The sequence below is a fragment of the Nycticebus coucang genome, chromosome 10 (assembly GCF_027406575.1).
Source record: "Nycticebus coucang isolate mNycCou1 chromosome 10, mNycCou1.pri, whole genome shotgun sequence".
NCBI lineage: Eukaryota > Metazoa > Chordata > Mammalia > Primates > Lorisidae > Nycticebus > Nycticebus coucang.
In genome coordinates this window covers 9,010,271-9,026,345 of record NC_069789.1, presented here as the reverse complement: position 1 = coordinate 9,026,345, position 16,075 = coordinate 9,010,271, and the positions used below count along the sequence as shown (strand labels likewise).

The window sequence follows — 16,075 nt, the reverse complement described above, 5'->3', positions numbered from 1 at the left end:
AGTTCCCAAACCATACATCGATCATGCTCAGATTTGCAAGCTGAGAGAAAGGCACACACTTCAGACGCCTCATGAAGGAGCTCAGAGACAGGTGGGAAATAAGAACTTCCTATTGCTCTCATCCCTGTTCTGAGACACTGTTTTGTTACAGAATTTTCTTTCTTACAAAAAGAAAATACTGGTTCTGCAATGAATAGTTGCTGAGAGGCGGCAGGATGTCACCAGGGCCTTGAGAGTATGTAGGAGTTGGAGGAAGATGAGAAGAGAGTTGGGAGGATGTAGAGCAAGAGCTCTGCAACTCGAGCAGGGAGAACATACCGGCAGGTGGGCAGCTGTAAGCCAACAAATACAGTTTACGGAATGAGTAAAGGAATGAATGAACCAACAGAGGAACCAATGAACAAACCAAAAGATGAATAAATAAGTAGAGAGGTAAGTCTATAAATGAATGAAGTTGCTGAACTGTAGCTGAAACTAAGATGCCAATAGTCGTAAATGCCAGGCAATGTGCCTGAATCCATCCTATTAAGCAGTGTGGGAAAGATGTCGTTTAGAGCTGTACAGCACACTGCCTACCCAATTATGCACACAAACTTACCTGAAAGCAATGAGAGGCCACTGAAAGTTTTAACTCTATGTAATAAGTCACTGAGGAAAATAAATCAGGGAGCATTAGGCAAAATATAAGAAACAGTAGTATAAAAATACATTAGGTACAAGATACAAGCTAAGTCACTTTTTTTTTTTTTGACTATACAAGACCAACATATGATACGCGCATGATCACTGGAATTTTAGAATGAGCTTTTAAAAGTTGAAATATAACTTATATACCATGACATTAATCCTTTTGAAGTTACAATTGAGTCATTTTTAGTGTATTTACAAAATCATACAACCATCACCACTATCTAATTCCAAAACATTATATCACTCCAAAAAGAACTGCTGCACCTATTACCAATCATTATTCATGTCCCCTCCCCTCAGTCCATGGAATTAACATGCTTGAATCTTAATATGACTTTCTTTTCAGTATCTCTTCCCAAAGTGCATATATGCATCTTTGGTCAGAAGATAAATGATTATCTGCCAAAGAAATACCAAAGTATCAAAGACAACAATTTTCTTTTCTACCTACCTGCTGTGGCATTTTTACTGTCATATGTTAAGTAGCAATTTTCAAAGGTCATTAAGATTTTTACAGTATTACTTGGTATCCCAATTGCAAAAGTTTCAGTTGTTTTTCTCCCCTTTGGATACCATAACAACCTAAATATAGTGGTCCAGCTCAAAAATGGTCAAAGTAGATGGCCCACAACTAATAACCCATTTCAGCAACCACAGCCTTAGATCCTAATTGATTTTTCCTCCAAGACACAGAGCAAAACTGAAATTCTGTCTAAGAAAGCACAGATAACGTACATTTTTCTCTCCAAGTCCCTAGCTGGAAGCACGGGGTTGGAAGTTTAGTTGATTGTTCCCCCCCATTTTAAGGTCAATTAAGAATGTATTTCCATTAAATTATGTATATAAATCTATTACAGCTCTTTGGTACTCACCAACACATTTTAAAACAAGCAGATCTCTAAACTCCTCTCAGCTTATTATTACCCTGAATTTTAGAAATGTCATTGGACTTCATATGCCATTTCCCATTGTACATATACATCTTTTCCCCTTATTTCTTCTAAAAACGTATACCACACCTTTATTTAAAAAAAAAAGTCCCTCACAATTATGAAATCCAGCTCAGCAAAAACAATGTGAGTCGTAGTGATTTTCATTCTATGAAGATGACCCAAGACGCAAATGTACACAGTTCTCACCTGTCCTATCCTTCCTCTTCCCCCAACACTCTCTTCACAGATTCATATATCACTTACAGAAGAAGTAATTAGTATTAAAACAATTGTTTTCATGATATTATGATATTCAGCTTCTGGAATTGAAAAAAATAAAACCAAAACTAAACACAAATGTTTTAGTCAGCTCACCTCTTCCTATCAATTTTTTTTTTAATTTCAGATCGATACAGTGTAAGGGTACAATGATTAGGTTACATTATTAGCATGAAAATACAAATTGTAGTTTAGCCCTTCACCCAGGAGGGCTGCCATATACCCCTACACTGCGCCCCTTAGGAGGTAGCACGCTAAAAACCCCCCTCCCCTAATGGCTTAAGCTAGAGGTTGGTGGTTTTGGAGTTTTCTTTCGTGGGGGAGTGTAGTTGTTCTATTGGTTTCATATAATTATTGAGCACACTGGATGCTTGCTTTTTTATTCTTATACTTTACTTAGGAGGATGCTCTCCAAATCCATCCAGGTAAATATAAAAGATATAAAGTTTCCATCTTTTTATGGCTGAATAGTACTTCACAGTATACATATAACACAGTTTATTAATCCATTCATGGGTTGATGGGCACTTGGGTTGATTCCACATCTTGACAATTGTGAACTGTGCTGTGATAAACATTCAAGTGCAAATGTCTAGTGTAAAATGTTTTTTCTTCTTCTGGTTAGATACCTAGTATTGCAGGGGCTGGCAGATGGTCTACTTTTAACTCTGAGGACTCTCCATACTTCATTCCAAAAAGGCTGTGCTAGTTTGTAATCCCACCAACATGTCAAATTGTTCCCTTCTCTCTACAACCACACCAACATCTGCAGCTTTGAGGTTTTGTCATGTGGGCCATTCTCTCTCTGGGGTTAGCTGAGAACTCAAGATGGTTTTGATTTGAATTTCTCTGATGATTAGGAAAGATGAGCATTTTTTCATGTGTTTGCAGCAGGCTATTTGTCTTCTTCAGAGAAGTCTCTGTTCTTGCCTCTTACCCAATGATAAATGAGATTGTTTGCTCTTTTTTCTTTATTAGTTGGAGTTCTTCGTAGATTCTGGTTGTCAGCCCTTTGTGAGATTTGTAACATGCAAGTATCTTTTTCCATTTTGAAGGTTGTCTATTTGGTTTAATTGTTGTGTCTTTAGCTGTACAGAAGCTTTTTAGACCAGCACCTCTCACTACTTATAAAAATTAACTGTTGATGGATAGAAGTAAATCTAAGACAAGAAAATGATGAAAACTCTAGAAGAAAAGCATGAGAAAAACTTTAGGAAAAGATTTTATGAAGAAGACTCCATTGTTAATCACAGCAACAGCAAAAATAGATAAATGAGACTTAATTGAGCTATCTACTATTTAAAAAAGGAAATCTAGTAAAAAAAAAAAAAAAAACAAGTTTAAATACTTTCTATAGTACCTGAATTTCTTTGAATTACTCTCTATGGACAAGTCATGTGAAAAAATATTTTCTAAGTGTTCAGGTCCATCCAGTTTGCTGGGGAAAAATCAATCACTTTTGGGGATGCTCCCAGCAAGCCAGGACTTTATGGGGCTGCAGGACAGTTGAGACAATGGGGACCCAAGGGAGACGGACTTCACAGTCACAGCAGCCACCAACCCCTGGCCTAAGCCACTCAGAAGGAAAGGTTTTATCTTCTTCCTTCACAGTGCCTCAACACCCTAAGGGGATTCTCCATAAATAATCCATGAGCAGCAAAAACAACAACCTCTAATCAGGAGTAATGGCAAAACTCACAGCAGGTTCAAGGGGACTGGCTGGATGTTATATTAATATCTGATTAAGTATCCTTGCAAAATTTAATATTTTATAAACCCAGGACCTAAAATTAACCTTTTAACCTTATGTTTTATAAAGAGTCTTTCCCAAAGAACTAAAAAAGAAGTCAAAAACATTTAATGAAAATAGAAGGCTAACCTATGTATTTTAGTATGTAAAAGATTCAAGATCACTAAGAAAATCAGAACTTAGTATACCTCACTCTCTACCTTAAACATTCCTAATTATTTTGTCTAATCTTTAGTGATTATTTTCAGGAGTCTTTAAAATGCTTTCCTTTTGTAGTTGCCAATTTTCTATATTCTAAGAAAAGAAATTTGGGGTGTTCTACAACACTCTTTCTAGTAATTACACTTGTCCGTTCATAGCAAAATAATCACATTGTGTCATAAACATTTGAGTACCTGAGTTTGAAACATGTTTGTTAAACAAAAATGATATATTCTGACTTTATGATTACCAGTGTATGCACTTAAATGCAAAATTCTTTAAATGAGGTGATATTACATAGAAAATCTGAAGCGTTAACAACAGTGGATTACAGAAGACCTAAAAATAGGCTTATTTCTCCAATTCTGTTTTGTTCAAGATGCTGTTGGAAAGAATTTTTCTGTACATACTGAGAGGAAAGTCAGCTCAGAATCTTGCAGCAAAGTTAAGAGTAACTGATCCAACTACCTGTATTCACTTTTTTTTTTTTTTGGTAGAGACAGAGTCTCACTTTATGGCCCTCGGTAGAGTGCCATGGCCTCACACAGCTCACAGCAACCTCCAACTCCTGGGCTTAAGCGATTCTCTTGCCTCAGCCTCCCGAGTAGCTGGGACTGCAGGCGCCCGCCACAACGCCCGGCTATTTTTTGGTTGCACTTTGGCCAGGCCGAACTGAACCCACCACCCTCGGAATATGGGGCTGGCGCCTCACCGACTGAGCCACAGGCACCGCCCCTGTATTCACTTTTTAATGAAGTAGTTATCCCTTTTGTTAAGCCCTGATATCCCTTTCATTATTTACCGGTTAAATGGAAGATAAATAAAACATATCATTCTTTAATTAAGTAAGAAAAATATCCAAAGCCAAGATCTCTTTAGAAAGGATAAATAAAGAACGCATGTACACACAAAATCAGAAGATTTGCCAGCAATGACCCATGAGCTACAAGTGCCGGGTTCTTGCTGAAATGCTTGGTAAAACATGGGGAACCAGGAGACTCAGCTTCAAATTCCAGCTCCCTTGCCTTGGACATGCATCATCTGGGGCAAAAACTTTTCTTTAAGCCTCAATTTCTTCATCTGGAAAATTATTAATGGTATTGATCGTGTGTGATTGCTCTGAAGGACTAAGAAAGACCATAACCCACACAAAAGACTTAGCACATTTTCTACCAAGCAATATAAGCTCATTACAAACAATATAAGCAGACAATGTAATAAAACGTTAGCTGCTGTCAACGGTACTAAGTAGTGCCACAGAGAACTGAGAAGTGGTAATACTAATCCCTCAGGTATCTGCCATCTTCAGTGAATGCACTGCTCCACAGTGCATTATTCCCCTTATACTTTAACACATCAAACCTTTTCCTTCCACGTGGAAGGAAATTTTTTAAATGTACATCAATATTGACTGGCTTAGCAGGGTGGACAGTACCTTGTTAATTCAGGACCATCAATAAGACCAACAGTTTCCATCTTATGTAACTTGGGTCCTTATGTAAGGAAGGTACTATCAGGGCAATCCCAGGGAGGTGGCTTCAGGTGGCCTATCCAATCACCTGCTAAGCTTTTCTTGAAGTTGGTGACTCTCAAGAAAATTCAGAAAAATTCTCAGGTTCATAGTACACTTAATCTCTCAGGGTCACATTTAATGAATACATAAAGGAGCAGACTTGAACCCCAAAGTATCTGGCTTGGAAATCTGGGCTCTTTCTAGTACCCCTTACTGTACTCAGCTGTCACTGCATCCACGCTGCACACTGGAAACTCAGCAAAAGAGCTGTCATGACTTGAACTCCATAGCACCAATGTTTGACAAATCAATAGGCCTCAGCTACAAAAAGCCTAATAAAAAAACAAAAGCAATTATTTCTCAAATTTTTTCTTGTTTATGCTGATATTCAAATGAATGTTGATTTCTTTAGTACATTTTTGCCACGGAGACATCCTGTAAGCTTGCTGTACATCAGAGAGAACCTAATCAGGTGGGACATTTCTGTAATCACTTTCATAATTTTACAGTCCTCATTTCTTTCACAGTTGTGGCAGCTAACAAAAGCAACAATAGTTCATGTTTATTAAACATGCAGTGTGCTAAAACTGTGGCAAGTCTTTCACACAATCATAGCCATCCTCAATGTACTCAGAATTTTAAAATAGATGACTAACATGCTAATGAAAGTACGTTTTTAAAATCAGATTTGTTAAACAGAATTCATAAACTAATGTAAAAACATCCAAAATTTATATTTAGTAAATCGATCTCCTGGAATACAGTACTAGTTCTTGTTTAAATTCTGGTTGATACGTTCTACATGTCAGTGGAGGCCTATTACAGCTGGAAGCAACGAAGTACTTATTTTTAAACAAAATGAAGTTTCCTGCAAAGAAGAAAAGTAATGCTGAGGTCCACTCTTTTTCAAAGTTTTCCTTTTTCCCTACTCTCTCTTTTAAGAAATTACCTTTAAATGAAAAGAAGGGCTCAGGAGTCAGTTGTTGCAAATGACCAGGCATTGCCAGCCTCAAACCTCAATACACTACATTCTTTTTCTTCAGTTCCAGAAGGTAATGCCTTTTTCTAGGTACAGTAGTCCCCTTTATCTGTAGGGGATAAGCTCCAAAAGCCCGCAATGAATGCCTGAAATTACAAATAGTACTGAACCCTAATTCACTATGCTTTTTCCTATACATACACATGTATGATAAAGTTTAATTTATAAATTAAGCATAGGCCAGCCACAGTGACTTACACCTGTAATACTAGCACTTTGGGAGGCTGCAGTACAAAGATCATCCGAGGTCAGGAGTTCATGACCACCTGAGCAACATAGCCAAGACGTGTCTCTACAGAAAAAGAGAAAAATTACCTATGTGCCCATAGTGCCGGCTATTCAGACTTAAGGTAACAGGATCATTTGATCCTGGGAATCTGAGGCTGCAGTGAGCTATGATGACACTGCACTCTAGGTGGGGCAACAGAGTGAGAACCCCTTCTCAAAAAAAAAAAAAAAAAAAAAAAATAGGCACAGAGATTAGCAATAACTAATAGTACAATGGAGAACACAATACACTGTTTCACAATTTCACAATAGAAGATTCGCTCTAAGTACACAGCTTTGCAACCTCAGCAAATGAGTATTTTTTCTTCTTTCCCTGTTGAGAACTTTCACCTTTTCACTTAAGGAAGGAAGCACTCTACAGCTTCACTTCAACATATCCAAATTGACAGAATCATTACCCATGTACTTTGAGAACTTCAGTCAAATAAGGGCTCCTTGACCTGAAGCACCGTGATACTGTGACAGCCAATTCGATAAGCAAAGATGGACTAACAGGTGGGTGGCATCTACAGTGTGAATACAGCAGATAAAGAGATGATTCCGATCTCGGAGGGTAGAAGGTTTCATCATGACATTCACAACAGGGTGAAATTGAAAATTTATGAATTGTCTATTTCTGAAAATTTCTTTTTTTTTTTTTGTAGACACAGAGTTTCACTTTATGGCCCTCGGTAGAGTGCCGTGGCCTCACACAGCTCACAGCAACCTCCAACTCCTGGGCTTAGGCAATTCTCCTGCCTCAGCCTCCCGAGTAGCTGGGACTACAGGCGCCTGCCACAACGCCCGGCTATTTTTTTGTTGCAGTTTGGCCGGGGCCAGGTTTGAACCCGTCACCCTCAGTATATGGGGCCGGCGCCTTACCGACTGAGCTACAGGCGCCACCCTGAAAATTTCTATTTAATATTTTCAGACCATGGTTGACCAAGGGTAACTAAAACCACTTGATGGGGGTTGGGTGACACTCCTGTACTCTCGGTAAGGAGTTTGTAAGTATAATATTCTTTCCTAGACATCTACAAACCCAAATTGGCCAGAACATCATGAGGAATGTTTAGAGTGAAGACAAAGTAAAGGGGGGCTTCGATGGTGGCTTTTCATGGAGATAAACACAAGGGTAGGAAGTTCTGTGCAAGTTATGACAGCTGTGTGACCAGTCTTTTTAAACTGTATAACATCCACACGAAGTAAGAAATAATGCCACCACAAAGAAAAGAAAATCTCACTAAAGTGGGTTAGCAGACAGAAAAGCTAACCTAGATTACATCATACTTTTTAAAGAAAATACAATTAAAGCACATTTAATACTAATGAAATTAGCATTAATTATGTAGAAGGTCTTGGAACCTGCTTAAAAGATAAGGGCTATTTGTAAGCCACGTATTACTGCGTGAAATAGGCTCTAAAATAGCCTCTTCCCCAAAGGCTCTAAAATAGTTACCTTTCTTAGTAAGTCTAAACAATTTCCCTGCAGTCTGGGGCATACAATGAGACTCGAAGTCACTCCCCTCCATAATACATTTCGAAAGAAAAAAAGTCAAAGCATCTCCATGGGAATCATCGTAATATCAAATACTTGTGATTTTGCCTATTTATGGACAGCATCCCATGAGACCTTTCCCAGACTTAATGCTTCTGGATCCTCCCCCTGGTAAGTCAACACCATGTTTCCACATGTCTGGAAGAACGTCCAACTCCATAACCCCACAGGAAGACACCAGTTCCAGAAATTGAACATTTGATTTAATGCAGAAATCAAACTTTCTCAAAAGCCTTGCATTTTTCCAATCAGGCATTTTCTTTCTCGCAGAGCAGCAGCATCGTTAACAAACTGCTTCTAGAAGCTCCTGTAAAGATTTATTAACCTTAGTTGGAAGAAAAGCTGGAGATTGTCTTTTCCATTCCCTGACTATACTTGGAAGCTACTCACTGCAGCCCAGCAAGGCTCTCCTCACCTGGATCAACAGCCTCCCCACAGAGCTGGCGAGAGGTGATGGATACATCTGCCAACTATTACTGAAGGTTCAGATACTGCCACTGCCACGTCTTTGGCACTCTTCAATGCAAGCCTGCACACTAAAATGTCTTCCCTCATTTGCAGCAAAATTCTGAGACAGAACCACACTTACAATTCTAATATTGCTTCTTCTCAGTTCAATTTCTTCTCAGGCCAACAATGAAGAACGAATTTTTTGTATTTGAAGCTCATTTTTATATTTGCAATACTGTCAGGATGACGGACCCATTATTATTAAAGTACAGTTTTTAATGAAATTCCATTTCACCATAACATCTAAAACACTGCAGCTGAAATTGATTAATTGTACCCTAGAAGAAAGTAATAACAGACTTTCCTATTTCAAATACATAATGGGAAGCTGCTGTTTTATTCCTTTAATTATGTGAGAATGGACAAAGTAATATGCCCTCCCTATCAATGTATTTCAAGAATCCGCTTTTATCTTCTTATTTTTTTTGCAGTCAGAGTCCTTGTTAATGACAGGAGCATATCATAATTTAATTAGCTGACACTGGCAATCTACCCACTTCTTTTTAATTGGAATTATTTCATAAAACTATCCATAAAGGCCCACTTTGCATAACTAATAACCTTCATGAACAAGACCTTTGGAAAACTGATTTTATAGAAAGACATAAAACACTTTACTGTGTTCCTACTTCACTGAAGAATAAGGAGCACAGAATTCCCCTGCAATGTACATACACGGCTAATTCTAGAAGAATGAATCAGGTGCCCTGGGTAGCGCAAAACTACCAGAAGGTCAGCTTGCCCACAACGTCACATAAGCATCCTATTATCTTAGCTGTGTGTAGCAGAAAGAACATGGGCATAGAAATCAGATCTAGGTTTGTTTTTTTTTCCTAATGTAGAAACAGAATGAAGTGCTGTGGTATTCCCAGGCATGATACTCCTATTTCAGTCTCCTGAGCAACTGGGACCACACTGGCATATACATCACTCCTAGCTCAGATCTGAATTTCAATCTGAGCTCTGCCAATATAAAGCTACAATGTGACCTTGATCAAGTTCATTAACTTTTCTGAGTTTTAAGTTTTTAATTGAAAAATGAAAGTGATCATATTAATACCTAACTCAAGAGGTTGAGAAAATTACTTATAATGTATATGAACTGCTTAGTAAATAAATAGCAGCTTTTATTCTCACATTATACATTAAATTTGGCTAATAATACTGGGTTGTTGGGATTAAATTAAATAATTTTGTTCAAGTGTTTAAACAATTAAAAAGTGATTTGGGCATTTGAACGTCACTGGATTAAAATTTTAAGGTATAATTCCTATCCTTTATTTTATTCTCACCAAATGATCCTCCCTTTAAAGAACCTCCAATTTAAGAGTACCAGCTTGGGAATTAATGACTGTTAACTCGGTCTATTTTGTAGCTATATAACCTTCGATATATATATTAGGCTTCTTAAATTGAATTTCTCATATGAAAAAGATAGGTTATAACATTCATCTCACAGACATCATGAGGGTTAAATTAATCCATGTGGACTGCTAAAAACAACGCCTGGCAAATATTAATGGTCAGCATACGCTAGGAGTGATTATCAAATTAGTGATAATACAAGGTCAAATGTGATACAAATGAGAAACTGAGAATAAGAAAGGTTAAACCAGGGGTGGGGAACCTGCAGCTTCAAGACCACATCTGGGCCTGCAGATCCCCAAGCACAGCCCCTTGATTGAATCCAAACTTTACAGAATAAATCAGTTCGTTAAAATTTGGACTCAGTCAAAAGGGTGCACTCAAGGATAAAGAGTTACACTGTTACCTGTTAAACAGTCTTACTGATGTTAAAGAGCACAATAGGAATTTTATTCCAGGTCTGACTTCAAAGCTCATATTCAACATTTATGCTTTTAAACCAATTTCAAACCAAGCTCAATCAGTATTTACTTATATATATTTATTGAGTATTTACAATACGCTGATTGCAGTGCTAATCATTGGGGATATAAGGAAGGAAGGAACCACGTCTCCCTGGCCTTGGGGAGCTTACATAGCTGGGAAGAACACACAGGAGACAGGACGCAGGACAGCAAGCCCTGTGCTCTGATGAGAACACGCTGTCAGGTGACTGGACGTGGAATTCGGAAGAATCCAGGGAACAAACAGCTTATATTACTGCATACTCTGACGTCTCTTAAAAAAAAAAAATCAAGATTTTTAGAGATGGCCAGCATCTCAGGAAAATTGTATATCAAAGCCTCAGACTGCAAGACTTTAAACAGAAGGCTTATAACCTGACCTCTGCAGAGCAAGTAACTGCACCATGCAGTTTAGCGCCAACGGTTTGAGAAAGAGACCCCCACCTCCACCCCATCCAAACAGATCTGCTGCTTCCCTGCCAAGGGTCAACCTTTTCAATAAGGGGCAAAACTTCTGCAGTACCTAAGGAAGAGACAGCAAACACCAGTGGCTTCTCACGATGGACAGCACACAGACCTGAGGCATGGAGAGGCGTAAAGGACTCAGAGGACACCCTTCCTGAGGATGAAGTCTAAAGAAGTCAGAATAAAAAAAGGAGAAAGGCAGCAGGGTCACGGAAACCCAGACCAAGAAGCAGGGGAACAGGAGGGAGCTACACCCCCCGAGAATCTAACAGGGCCTACACACCCAGGTGTGTAGAGCCACAGACGACAATCAACATAGAATTAGTAGGACAGCACGAGGAATTCTGAGAGGAGAGGGAAGGAACCGGGATGAGGGAGAAAAGAGAAAGAATCGGCTTAAAATTTCTAAGACCCTCCAAACAACCCTACTTTAGTGAAGGTTGATAATACTGTTGCAGGAAGACCAGGCCCAACAGAGATAAAGAGCACCCCAACACCATGTTTGTAAGAGGAAGGGCTTTATTCACCAGCCCGGAGCTTACGGCATAAAAGAATTCCAATGGCCATGCTCCCCGGCTGCCTTGGTCTTTCCCTTTTTATTGACAGTCAAAAAGTTCCACCCCACAGGTACCCTTCTCATTGGCCAGTTTGAATCAAGCGGGAGATGCTATCCCACCCATACAGAACTACAGGATTTCACAGAAGTGGAAATTTCCAGGTTCCAGGAAGTTAAGTTTACAAATTCCCAAGAGCTGAGTCACCGTGGAGAGGACCCTGCAGGTGTATCCTTGTGGTCTCCTTGAGAAGACCTGCTCTCCTGGACCTCGCCCTTCTCGGCTATCCTCTCTCAGGTACAGAGGTTGCCTGAAAGAAAACTTCTGAACTGGAAGAAAGCACAATTCCCATTTTGCACCCCCCCCCCCCAGCAATTTCCTAGGATTAGCCCTTTAATCCTTAATAAGTAAGGTGATAATGCATCTGTCACAACTGTGCAGTGTCGTACAGCCTAGGGCACCTGAAGCCTTGGCCTGCTGTTCTCAGGTGGGTAGCTGGGAAACCCTACAACTCAGGTTGGGTCCTAGGACAAATGCAGCATTGACAGAGACCTAGGTTGAGCAAGGCAGTTAGTTAGGAGAAAAGAAGACATTTGAGTAGCGTTTCTGTAAAGAAAAGTGGAGTAATGCAGCAATTCAGTAATAGCTAGAGGAGGAGAAGAGGTCAGAAGACTTATAAAAAAATAAGCAGGGTCCGATTTTAAGAACACCTCCTATGGCATTTTGATTAAGTGATTGAAATTGAGCACTAAAAAGAACCTTAGAGATCTAAATGAAAACCCTATTTAATTAATGTACTTGTTTTTTGAGACAGAGACTTGCTCTGTTGCCCAGGCTAGAGTGCAGCAGTGTCATAACTCATAGCATGTTGCTTAAGTAATCCTTAAGCTTCAGCAAGGAGTAGCTGGGATTATAGGCATGTGCCACCACACACAGCTAACTTTATTTTTTATAGAGAAGTTGCTTGGGCTGGTCTCAAACTCCTGCCCTCAAGTGACCCTCCCAGTGCAGCTCCCAAAGTGTTAGAATTTCAAGTGTTAGCCACCACACCCTGCCAGGCCATTATATGTGAAGAAACTAAGATTCAGAAATGGTAAGTGACTTCTTGTCTAAGACACCAAGCAAGGCTGGAATCAAAACTCGCGCGTCTGGTCGCCTGTGTTGGGCCTCTGCTCCATCCACCACCATGCCATACCCTGATCCATCCTCCCTTTGCTGCAACTGATACCCAAGTTTAGTTTTAGTTTGAGTTTTGTGTTCACTAAGATGTTTAAAACACCCGGAAGAGAAAGGTAGCAAATTAACTAGAAGTGACTTTTCTTTTCCCTTTCAGAAGCAAAATTTTACCTTCTGCAACAAAGGATTAAGTCGAGTCTCTTCTGTGACGGAACTGCATTAAAAATAATAAGGCAGATAAAGAAAAGCTTTTATTATTTTAATGAATTCAAAAGCTAGAAGCATTACTGAGATGACCAGAATGTTGCTGCCCTATTCCAATGTAATCATGCTTTATAAATTATTCTGTTTAGGAATTTTTCAGCTACACTGGAAAAAAGTCCAAAATCTGCCAAGTAGACAGAGTATTAAAAGTTAAACTCTTGAGCGCCTTCAAAATAGATATCAATATGCCAAAGACCATCTTCAAAGGAACCACACATAAGGCAGGAAACTTCCTCACAGGCAGCAACAGCCCCATCTAACCCAAAGATCATCTGCCTGCCATTTAACTCATGTCCTAAGAATCTGTGACTCTATACATTCTTTATCTGAATCAACCATTTACTTCTATGTGAATAAAGAAGCTCATTTAACCTCTGTTCTTCTGCATTCGTAGGTATAGAAAAAGAAAATTAGATTCTGACCTCATTGTGACTGATTCTACACAGAAGAAAACACCACAGTAATATTTAGCAGAGACAAATTTGCCACACAAATTCAATTTTATAATATGAAGCTTAAAAGGAAAACAACAGAATCTTTTCTGTCCCAAACAACTTTAATATCCAAAGAAATGTCACCCAAAAAAAGCATACCATAAATAGTCATATTCAGTTACTCCTCAAACATATCACATTTCTTGGCCATTAGGTTATCACCACTCTGCCGCAATCTTCACACATCAAGCTGAGCCATTAGTACTCAGGTAATTGCAGGGGCAAAATGACTTTGGCAAAGCAAAGTTAATTGCATTTCACTTATTTGGAGGTTTTGTGTTTTTTTTTTTACCACAGCTCATTCATGCTGAACACATTATTTCAACAAAAAAAGTAAGCCATCAATCTCAGGTTCAGCTTTAATTTCAGCAAAAGCACAGCAGTGGTTATAATTAAACTTAGGAGAAAAGTTCAATTCATCTTCCTACCAGTTTATGATTAAAATAATTCATTCTAAATTTTTTCAAAATCGTGTCCCAGCTATCATGAAATGATTATGCCATGTTCAGCTATCTCCAAAACGCCATTAAAAATTCAGTCTTAAATACAGAACATCAATCTGACAAAATGCTCTATACCTAAGTAACAGGAGACAGCATAAATTTCAATGCAAATGTTACATGAATGAGTGAACTGGTAACTAAGACTTTTGTACCTGGGGATCAACTACCCAGCTCATCATTTCTTAAGTACTTTCAGCAGCTCCTATCTACAGTGTGCGAGTGGTGCTATTCTCAGATTCCACTGGAAAAAGAAAACCAGACCATTCTCTTCTTGTGATCAGGCCTAGTAAGAAGGGATGATGCTTTACAGCTACTGATTAAAATGATTACAATATTGCTAACTTTGGATATGCTAATGTTTCTGTCTGAATAAAGCACGAGAATAACCCATGTAGACAAACTGGGTGCAAACTAAGAATTTCTTCCCCTTTGCATCCACGGAAGGGACAGACTATTTGTCTAAGAAAGGGAAGGCTTACCTGGGCACAGGGGCTCACACCTATAGTCAAGCTACTTGGGAGGCTGAGGTAAGAGTTTGAGACCAGCCTGGGCAATGTAGCAAGACCCCTTCTCTTAAAAAAAGAAAAGGCCTGACCCAAGCATGAAAGTCAGCAAAGCTAGGGACACAGGACGCAGGCCACAGAGTGGGAGACAGAACCAAAAAACCCGTATTCATGTCGCCACAGTTATATCCCACAGCTTACTTCACCTCTAGAGCCCCGCCAAAAAATGAACATGTTTTAAACTTAATGCCCCAGGTTTACCATCCTGAAAGATAAGGCGGCTTGCTCAGAAGCTTAGCTCAAGGTTAAAATGGTACTCTACCAGAGTTATGACTCACAAAATACTTGAAGAATAAAAGGAAAACAGAAAAAAATGGCCCAAACGCCCCACTTTCCATGTCATTATGTTCTTCCTACATGCAAAATGGAGAGAATTCCTATTAAGACACGAAGTCTAACTCACATGCTCGATATACCAGCAAAAGTATATAGAACAGGCAGCTTAAAATCCTGGCTGTGCTACTCAGTGCAATGAACCAAGTAACTTCCATTCCTCTAACCTTCAGTTTTCCCATGTATGAAATGATAATAAATCTACCTTTCCTAGAAAGACTTTTCTAGGAAAAAATTAAATAATACTCGAAAAGAATCTAACCTACAGTCTCACACTCAATGGATACTCAATACCAAATACTCCAAATACTTCTATTTGGGGGCCGGATGCAGTGGCTTATACCTATAATCCTAGCACTCTGGGAGTCTGAAGCAGGTGGATCACCTGAGCTGAGAAGTTTGAGACCAGCCTCAGCAAGACCCCATTTCTACTAAAAATAGAAAAATTAGCTGGGCATCGTGGGGGATGCCTAGTCCCAGCTACTCAGGAGGCTAAGACAAGAAGACACTTGAACCCTGGAGTTTGAGGTTGCTATAAAGCTATGATACCATGGCATTCTAACCAGGGCAACGGAGTGAAACTGTCTCAAAAAAAAAAAAAAAAAAAAAAAAAACAAACTTTTTTACCCATACTTGATCTCATCCCTACAATTCCCATGCCACCAGTAGACAGGTTCAAACATCATTTGGTTGGATAAGTAAATATTTGGCTACGTAAGCAAAATTATCTTTAAGGTCTGTTTCAATCCTAGTAAGTATATTCAGTACCTTATGGAGGTACTTAAAGAGCCTACTTGTGCATTCTCAAGGACTGAGACGTATCTAGGAGGGAGGCATTCTAGTATACCTGCCTGCCAACAATCTTCCTACGGCAGGAACCGAGAATCTGCTGGAGAAAGCAGTTAACCAAAGGGAAGAAGTAAATGCTCGCAGATTTGGTAAAAGGACAATGGAAGAGTAAAGAGAAGAAAATTTAAAGTAGACACCCCCCAAGCCCAATTCGGACATCAGCTGCCTGAAGTATAGGGCCTGAAACAGTAAGAAATGAAGAACTGCTTCAACACAATGCTGTTTCTGGAAGCACATGACGTAACTACTTCCTTTGGAACCTATGAA

The 16,075-nt window shown here is 39.2% G+C and overlaps 1 protein-coding gene across 2 annotated transcripts in view; it reads right to left on the bottom strand.

Annotated features, from left to right (window-relative positions):
* The window catches only part of SMYD3 (SET and MYND domain containing 3), a 607,450-nt gene that overhangs the window by 314,665 nt on the left and 276,710 nt on the right, over window positions 1–16,075 (bottom strand). The window lies entirely within an intron of this gene.